Here is a 10173-nt window from a genome sequence, read left to right on the forward strand (position 1 = left end):
CAAACGAGAAATGTAATGGGAAAAAATAGCTGTGTTCACTCCTGTTTGTTAAAAATGCTTTCTATGTGAGTGTTCTGAAAGCACAATTCTTTACCTGTTACTGGATCTTGCTAAAGCAATCATGAATGATGACTTTCTTTTGAATTTGATACAATGTATCTGCTTATTTAACCTCATTTTAATTTTCTCCCTAAAATATAAAAATAAATCATGAAATTTGACTCTGATTTTTCTTCCCAGAGATAAACTGTTACTAATTTATGTATAAGAATTTGCATATATTAGTTATATGAAATAATGTTTCACTGTGATGATTTTTGCCGATGCCTATAATGTACTTTGGTGGCAATTGCCCCTCCCTCATTAGCTTCTCATAGCTTTTAGAACACTTGTAGAAGATAAAGCTTCCAAAGGACAGTTTCATAGAAGTAACACTTTTTCAAAGGAGAATGAAAATAAAACGTTTTCAAAGTGCCTACGTTAGCTTTCTGTCAAATTGACAATAGTTAGATTTTATTTGGGAAGGACTCTTAACTTAAGAAACTGCCTCCGTGGAAAGGCTGTAAGAACCAACGGGATGGAGAGACTACAGGGAAACAAGGCCTTCTAGACACGACAGCATGGATGCACAGACGGAGGCAGCATGCACAGCTCTGCAAGCGATAGGTCCCAGCACTGCGAGCAGAGGTGGATGCAAGCCCCCATCCCTAGCCCAGAAGCAATCTCCAACTGATAACTGCTCGAAATGAAAATTAGTTTTCTTCAATGGAGTCATAGACAAATCACTCTTAGAGGGAGGCCTCATGCCCAGCAGTACATTGTCAACACAACAGGAGCTCGATGGTGTTTTGGGGGAGTTTATTTATCTCATAATGCTTTTTGCATTTTTTTTTGTTGTTAAATCTTACAGGTCTTTTGCGTATGTATTATGGTTTCTGGTTTGGTATTTCTATGGGATTTCTGTGTGTGCGAATGTGTTTGTGTCTGCATCTACATGTGTTTCTTGTGCTTTTTCTATGTCTCTTTTATTCCCTGTTTGTTTGTTTTATTCTAATCTGGTTTGTTTCTTATCTTGTATTACTATTGTTATTTTTAGGTGCCTGTTTAGGTTTTTTTCTCTCATCTTTTTAAAATTGATTCTTTGGGAACTTCATACAATGCAGCCATTCCCACCCATTTCTCAACCCTCAGCCTTCCATGTCCACTCTCCACTCTTGGAGCCTCCCCGCCAAAGTAAAATAAAAACAAACCAAAACAAAACCAAGCAAAAACATTTCACTGTTTCATCTTTCCCAGTTCTCCATTAGTCATAGTGACCTTGGGAGTTTCAGTGTGTCAAACAGTATACCCTTATGTCCAAACAGCTTTACTTGCAAATGTTCGTTGCAATGAGTCCTTGGTCTGGTTCAGGCCTCTGGCTTCTGGTACACCCTCAACACTGGACCCTCACCAAAACTTCTGTTGGATATCCTGTTATAGCCCCGAGTCATGGAGATCCTGCGGCTATGGTTCTTTAGGACCAGTCCCTTCCCAAGATCTAGTAAGTCACAGATGGCGTAGATGTAGGGGTGGGCCAACTCAAAGTCTTGGAGGGAGGCCTGGGTGGTAGATGAGTTGGTCAGTCTGGGCCTCCATTGGGACTGCCCCACTCCGGCGAGGGTCAGGGTCAGTTCTCTAGTGCCCATACCATCAGGGCCAGCTCTCCTGCTCGCACGGCAAGGGGTGCGGCCATCTCTCCCGCACGCTGAGCCAGCTCTTTTTCCCTTGTGGTGGCCAGCAAGGTGGGGAGGAGGGTCTCTGAGGGCTGTTGAAGGTCGGGGTCAGCTCTCCCACACCTGTGCCATCGAGACCAGCTGGGGTGGGGAGCTCTTCTTCTGAGGTGTCCAGCGAGGGCCAGGACAAGTTCTCCAGTGCCCAGATCACCGGGGCCAGCTCTCTAATGGTCACTGGTGGTAACATGACCCATGGACATCAACACAGACCCTGGCTGCTGTAGGGTCACAAACCCAGATATGGCCCTCGGCTGCAGCTTGGGTGTGGATGTCACCAGGGCTCGGGGTGGCAGTGCAGGCCACTCAGTTTAGTATGGTCGAAGCAGCAGCACGACTCTCTGATATCAACTTGGCCTCAGGTGGTGGCCCAGACCACAGGCAAAAAAACAGCCTTCTCTAGTAACACAGCCTACAAACATCAACACAGACATTTGCTGCACTAGGGCCATGCCAGGCATGGCCCTTGGCAGCAGCACAGGCCAGACATCACTTGGCCACCCATGTCAGCCTGTTCCTCACCACCTTTGTGTTGTGAGAACAGATCTACTTCTCTCCACAGCGAGCAAACCACTCAGCAGCTTCTCGCCCATTTCTCCACCACATGCCTGTTCATGGTAATGGCGTCCACCAGGGGGCCCTGTTGCTGGCTTCTGCCTCCCTTCCCCCAGGGTGCAGAGCCTGCTTGTTTTCTTTTCTTTCTTTCTTTTTTTTTTTCTTTTTGGAAACACAATTACTTTATTGATTTCTTACAATCAAATACTGCTAACTAGCGTTACTTTCACAATGCATCATTCAGAACAAAGGAGTGTTCATCAGCATTTTCTAATAATGCATCATATAACACAAAGTTAGAACTTCAAATGCACCCCGATTAATTATGTAAACTGGTGATTTTTTAAAAAGCATAACTAATAATTTGGATCCTTTCTTCATAAAACGGAAATTTAAATATTTCTCCTGATAGTCTTGAGGTTATCATTATGTTACGAGTAGTGCAAACCGTGCACATACAGTTCCATCTGGAAGGTGTCTCTTACACACTGTATCTCAACACACAAAATGTGCATAAAATGCATACAGTCAATGCACGATAGAAAGCATGTTCCAAATACGAGCGAGCCTTTCAGGCCACCATATTTAGCTTTTGCATTATCATTTATGGCATTATAGATTAATTACACGTGACATACTTTTATACATTTAACCCTGAAGATAAGAAAAATAACTGTTTGAAAAATTATTCCAGGTAGCCATTTGGTTTGTATCATAAGAAAGCGAACCTCCATCCAAGAGTTCAGTGTCTGCCAAGTCGGAATCATGAGCTGTAGTTGTAAGATAAGTGATGTTTCACCGTGACTTTCCCAGGTCCTGGCATGGCCTCTTCTCTCACAGTAGACCAGATGAAGGAGCATTTCTGGGATTCCCCTGGGGCGTTGCTTTCCCTTTGTATTCTTTTCTGGATTAACTGTCACCAGCCTCTCCGATGGCCTTCCATTTTAATCATTCATGAATCTTTTCAGAATGTCCTCAGAGAGCTCCATAAGAGGAAGTTCTGGAGATGGGAAGTCCAGAGGAGGAAGATTGGGTATTGGGATTTCCCAGTATTGGCAGCAAACTTCTGCCAGTTTGAAGAGGCTGTGGCAGTTTCCGAGTGTGGTGGCAAGCTCCACAGCTCTGACTTCTCAACAAAGTCAGCATCAATGTCCAGCTCCTTCTCTGTTGAACCTTTCAGAAGTCTGGCCTTCTCAGCCTTTAGTTGTTTGTTTTCCTTCCTCAATCTTTCATTCTCAGCCACCAGGAACTCCACGTGCCTCTTCAAATCCGCAATTCTGGTTGCCTGCTCCTCTATAATTGTTTTATCGTCTTTGTTTCCAATGCACGGTTCTGTTGGCTTATTCTTTTGCTGAAGTAAATATAGCAGTGTGTCCAGATCCCTGTCAAAGACTCCCTGACCCTCAGGGAGGCGCTTCTCTGTGGAAGGGATGTATGTTTGAGAAAGCAGAGGGTTCTGCCCCCCCAGGTCCTCAGAGGGCCGTGAGATGCCTGCAGGTGGGGGATTCGTCCCTGTCTGTGCTATGCTGTGCTTTCAACCGCTCCTCACGTTTTGCCCTCTTCCACCTCTCCTGGATGAGGAGAAGCTGTTTCATGTGGCTGTCCCGTTGCAGTTCCAGTGATAAGTGAGCCTGCTCAGACTGTGTCAACCTCATGGCTTCAGAGAGATAAGCTGTAGCCTTTTTTTGTGACAAGAAATCGCTTCTTCGTATTTCCTAGCAGCTAACAAACGGTCTGCTCGTTGGCTCTGTTGGTGAGCCTTATAGGCCTGGCGAAGATTGCTGTTCTTTGGCACTTCTGCCTCCAAAGCTAATGGAGAGACTTGGGTATGGCTAACTGTATATGGACTGGCTTCTAACTGGCTTCTGTCACTTTTTTTTTGGTTTTTTGAGATGGTTTCTCTGTGGCTTTGGAGGCTGTCCTGGAACTAGCTCTTGTAGATCAGAGCTTGTTTTCTAATGGATTTGGGTGGGTGGATGGGGAGAGGAGGAGTTGAGGGAGGAGAACCACAATCATAATATATTCTATAGTATATGTATATACTGTATTCAATATATGGAAAAATCTATTTTCAATAAAAAATTAAAATACCTCTGTAAGATTGGCCTGTGGGGACATTTTCTTAGTTAGTGATTGGTTTGGGAGGGCCCAGATCACTGTGGGTGGTCCCATCCCTGGGCAGGTGATCCTCAGGTTGAGGAAGCCATGGAGATCAAGCCAGAAAGTAGCATCCCTCTATGGGCTCTGCATCAGCTCCTGCCTCCAGGTTCCTGCCTTGAATTCCTGCCCCAACTCCCCTCAGTGATGAGCTGTTAATTGGAAGAGTAAGATTATATCCTTTCTTTCTTAAGTTGCTGTTGGTTGTGATGTTTATTACAATAATAGAAATCCTAAAACAGGCCAAGGCATGGTGGCTCATGCCTTTAATCACAGTACTCAGGAAACAGAGACAGGTGGATCTCTGAGTTTGAGGCTACCCTGGTCTACCTGGCAAGTTGCAGGACAGCCAAGGCTATACAGAGAAACTGTCTCAAAAACAACATAACAACAACAAGAAAAAAAAAAAAAAACAAAGTAAACCCAAAAAACAAAAACAAAACAAAACCGTAAGTTAGCACCATAATCTATAATAATACATTTATTTAATCAAAAGATAATTTATGGTCAATGCTGACAGCTCTACCCTCCTCCCTGTGTTTAAGACACCTAAGAGGTCACAATAGGCATAGGCAAAAGGTGACTGTGCCATTAATGGAACAAGATTTAATAGTTTGGGTGATTCTGACAATTTTCCATTTTAAATCATTTTGTTTATCAAAGATTTTGGAATTCAGCATTTAAAGACATTAGCATTTCTCGTATGAATCAGACAGTAGTTCTAAAACGTGTGTGTGTGTGTGTGTGTGTGTGTGTGTGTGTGTGTGTGTGTGTGTGTGTGTGTGTATGTGTCCCCAAATCACCTGGAGGCCTTAGAACAGTTATTGACATTTTTAAAATCTTATTTACTTATTTATTTTTGAGGCAGTCTCTCTATGTAGTCCCGCTTCCTGGAACTTATCTGTTTATTTATGTGGGTACATGCATGCCGAGGTAAGAGGACAACTTGTAGGAGTCGGTTCTCACCTTTTACCACGCAGCTCCCAGGGACTGAATTCAGGTTCTCATGCTTGGCAGGCAATACCTTTTCCCGGTTGAGCCATCTTGCTGGCTCATGGGTTGCCACACTTCTGACTTGGTATGAACTAGAGCTTTTCCTGTCCTATGTGCTGGCATCCATGAAGGCCTAAGGATCGCATTTGAAGAACCCCTAACATATGACACAGTCTGTCTCAGAGGTATTTTTCTTCTATCACTGAAAAAAGAATTTCATGCTTAGAATTCAGCATCTTCCATCTGTGATTTTTCACATTGCAGCGATAAATTGGAAGTTTGTGTTAAGGAGTTTACAAATGAAAATTGACACTGTTTTCAATGAGAACATCTGCAGCCAGTTCCAGAGTGGCTGGTGAGTTCAAGTGAAAGCCACAAGTATATAGAGAAGGAACAGCAGCTCTTTCAGAAGAGAACCTGCTAATGCCACGCTTCCCCACTTGTGTACAGACTGCCTGTAAAAGCATCTAGAATGTTCTGCCAGTTGTCCGGATCTGATTGTGATATATGCATGATATATGTGTATTGAGATGCCACACTGCATCTGGAAGACATGTTCAATTACCATGTACTAATTTTTAAAAAAGTAAAAGACCATCTTTATAAAATATGTGGCCTCCAGAAGAAACACATTTAGGTATGATTTGGGATTCCAGTTGTGAACAAAGGGGAAACCAACAAAACCCAGTAATGTTTAGGATGCAGCTAAGCTTAGGAATCTTCAGGGGTGGTGAGAACCATTTCATGTGTTCTAGATGTGACTTTTTTGACTTTTCTTCTTCAAACCTAAGTGTGGCCCTTCACCGTCTGTTATCTGTAAGTATCCGGCTCCAGATGTTCACAGTCCTTGGAAGCTGCACTCATTTTTATGAAGCCCACAAACCCTATGATGCCATACAAACTGTGTTTACAAGTCTATTTGTTAACCCCACCAGATGAGAATGGGACCACTACCACAATTTTTGAGCCAAATTTGAAGTGAGCTTTACTAAATACTGGCCAGGATGATGGACACTGGACCATACCTAGGATTCCCAGAGTATGGTGACAAATTACATCAGTCAGGGGCTTATAAAGGCAAACCCCACAAGACAACAGGCTTCCTACCTTTGTCTAATCAGGAGCAAGCATACACCCCAAAACGTGCCTCTTGCCTGTGTGTGATCAAGCGCAATCCTGGGCAGTTGGGGCAACCACACTTGTTCACAGAAGCAAAAACACATGGCTTGTTATCTTACATGAACAACAGCTCCCAGTATTGTGGGAACTTAACTGTCTTTGGGCAGGGTGCTTACAGGTGAGAGGCATTTTGTCTTATAGATCTCTTAGGCACAGTAATTTAACTTAAAACATAATGTTAGCCATCAAATATTATAGAATAGGAGGCAGATTCAGGGGATCTCAGAGCTTGGCTAGATAAGGATATACCAGCTGGTAACTTGGAAAAATTGTGTTTCAAGCCAGGCAGTGATGGCGCACGCCTTTAATCCTGGCACTTGGGAGGCAGAGGCAGGCAGATCTCTCTGAGTTCATGGCTAGCCTGGTCTCCAGAGCGAGTGCCAGAAGAGGCTCCAAAGCTACACAAGAAACTCTGTCTCAAAAAAACAAAACAAAACAAAACAAACAAAAAACGTGTTTCAAAATGTTTTTACAGTATTTGAGGAGGGATTGGAATTTTGGAGTCAGGTAACTTCCATTGCAGTCGTTAATTTTAGGCAAATGGCTGAAGTCCTTCCAGGGTAGTGATTAAGAGATCAGCAGTTTGGTGTCAAGCAGAACTTTGAATACCAGGCTTTGGTGTTTGTAGGGCCTCTGAATCTATAAAACTGGAGACGACAATAAATCCAGAATAGGGTGGATATAAACCTAAACACATGTCCCCACATTGTCTGTATCACTCGGTACTCAATACTACTCGATCTTATTACTATAAATAAAAGGAAGGATTGGACTGAATAATGCATGCTTGTTCACTTCTGCTCTATAAGGATGCAATTTAATGTTAAAGAGATTGTTGAAAAATAAAGATAGCTCTGTCAGTTTGCTAGGGCTGTATTAGGTGGCCCAAACCACAGAAATCAGTTGTCTCATTTCTGGGAATTCTAAATCTAAAACCAAGGTTTCAGATGTGTGCTTTCTCCTGAGGCCTCCCTTTTGGTTCCCTTCCTACCCCTGTGTCATCATCTGACTTTTTTTGTGTGTATTGTTTGTGTCTAATTTCTCCTTCCTATAGGGCTACCAGTCTTCCTGGATTAGGACCCTTTTAGGAACTTCATTTTTTTCGGGGGGATGTTCATTGCCCTTTATTACAGCAATTGCTATACAAAGTATCTTGATTTACTAAGTCAGATTTTTCACTTTCTTTTTATTTATATAAATTATTTCTTTTATAATTACATTGTTTCCCCTTTCCTCCTTACAAACCTTTCTGTATACTCCTTGCTCTCAAATTCATGCTCTGTGTTTTCATTAATTGTTGTTATATACAAATGTGTATGGATGCATATATCTAAATATACAAACACAACCTGCTCAGCCTATGTAATGTTGCTGGTACATATGCTTTTGGGGGCAATAGACATGCTAATGTAGATGGTGGAAAGCCCATGAGACCTCAATCCTATAAAGAACTACAGGCAACTAAAGAACGCTGAGGGCAGCAGAAACGCTCTTCCCTGGGGAAGAACACAACTCTTGGTTATTCAATACCAAGCGGTCAGCCCTGAACACATGCGAGAAGTAACTTCACTGAAGTTAATCGACTCTTCAAAATCTCCCCCTGAATTGACTCACACTCTGAGATACTGGGAGTCTGACCTTCAGTGTATGGATGAGGGAGCTGAGCAGCTTGTAGCAATGGCTAAGGTGAAGTCCTTGCCTTTTCCCTGCTCTGGGTTTGATTGAAAAACATGATGAATTCATCTTTAGGCTTGGCTTTTAGTTTCTGCCTTGGTGAATCACTTTATGATGAACTTTTGGCTACGTACAAGCAACACAGCAAAAGAAGCAAGCAAGTAAACAAACCAACACCCCCGCCCCCCAATTTCACCACTGTGACCACCAAAACCCATGGGAAACAATTGGTTGTGGTTTTGCTTTGGCTCTGATATGCCTCAGGACTGCAAATGCATACTGTTCAGCTACAACCAAGGGCATTAGTGACAAGAAACAGTTCTCACATGCCATGCTTCCTGCTGTGGACACCTATTAACCAACAAGTTAATGCCCTGGTGAGCTGTTGCCTGGCAGTGCTCTGTGATTTACTGGACCTTGTTTCTGCCTCGAGATCTTCATGCCTAAGGAATTAGTGATTGCCAGACCAGTAGATGTGCTTGTTAAGACGTATGTGGACACAGCCTATTGGTAAACCAGTAATTCTGCTGGTGGAGTTGGAGTATTGCATCCACTTACCTTGGCTCAAGGTAACACATCTCCTAGGTGTGAAGGAGGTTATGTTTAAACACACGCCAAGCTCAGTGCTCGGGATGAACTTGGTGTTCAGGGAATTTCTAGTTATTATTCACTCTGTCAAAAAGTCTCAAATCACTGTGGTTCATGTTTTCAAATCACATGAAGAGGTTCAATTGTTTTCAAATTGTACTCTGCCTGGCATAACAGGTTCCTGTGATGCCTGGGAGTTTAGTCCTTACAACTCTGAAGGCACACAAGTTAGTAGAATAGTCTCCCAACCATGCTGTAAGCCTCTGTACTATTTCCCCTGCCAGGTGGGGATAGGAATAAAAATTCAGTAGCATTGATTTTCAAATGTTAAACTCTGCTCCTACACTATACATAACAGGGAAAGCCTCTGGATCTACTTGGAAGGTGCTGACAGGGACAGTGATTATGGCGGCAGTAGCAGTGTCGCGGGTGTTGCTGGCAGGAGCAGTGGGGTTACTGAAGATGGTGGTGGTGATGGTGGTGGTGATGGTGATGGTGGTGATGGTGGTGGTGGTGGTGGTGATGGTGATGGTGGTGGTGGTGATGGTAGTGGTGGTGATGGCGGTGGTGGTGGTGGTGGTGATGGTGGTGATGGTGGTGGTGGTGGTGGTGAGGCGGTGGTGGTGGTGGTGGTGATGGTGTGGTGATGGTGATGGTGGTGGTGGTGATGGTGTGATGATGGTGATGGTGATGGTGGTGGTGATGGCGGTGGTGGCGGTGATGGTGGTGATGGTGGTGATGGTGGTGACGGTGTGGCGGTGGCGGTGGCGGTGGCGGTGGTGGTGGTAGGGCTGCTACCGAATGGTGGTGGTTAAGGTGGTTATGGTGATGGTGGATTTGCTGCTACTGGTGTTTGTGGCGGTGATGACCCAATGGTAATGGTGGTGGTGATGGGAGTTGTGGAATGGCTGCTGGTGGTTGTTGCTGTTGACGATTGTGGTGAGGGCAGCTTTGGGTTTGATGGTGGCGATGGTATGAACTAAAAGAAGTGGTTGGTGTCTGACTGAGCGGGGTGTGGATACTGTCTTAGGTCCCTGAGTCATCTCTCTTTCATACTCTGTCCCTCTGCAGTTACAGTGGGGACTGAATAGGAAGGTCTGAGGCAGAGGGCACCCTATGGAGTGGCCCTAGTGGCGCAGTAGCAGTTACATCTCCATCATTCAAAACAGTTCTGAGCCACTCCCCAGGTCAGAGGATGCTTCTCCTTCGTGCTATCGTTATGACAACTGCTTTACTCTTGCCACTCTGCAATCCTCGC

At 44.1% G+C, this 10173-nt stretch overlaps 1 pseudogene; it reads right to left on the reverse strand.

Annotated features, from left to right (window-relative positions):
* Positions 1-2868: 2868 nt before the first annotated feature.
* On the reverse strand, positions 2869-9958 carry LOC113832816 (annotated as a pseudogene).
* Between the last annotated feature and the right edge of the window lie 215 nt (positions 9959-10173).

This window comes from Cricetulus griseus, assembly GCF_003668045.3.
Source record: "Cricetulus griseus strain 17A/GY chromosome 1 unlocalized genomic scaffold, alternate assembly CriGri-PICRH-1.0 chr1_0, whole genome shotgun sequence".
Taxonomy (NCBI): Eukaryota; Metazoa; Chordata; class Mammalia; order Rodentia; family Cricetidae; genus Cricetulus; species Cricetulus griseus.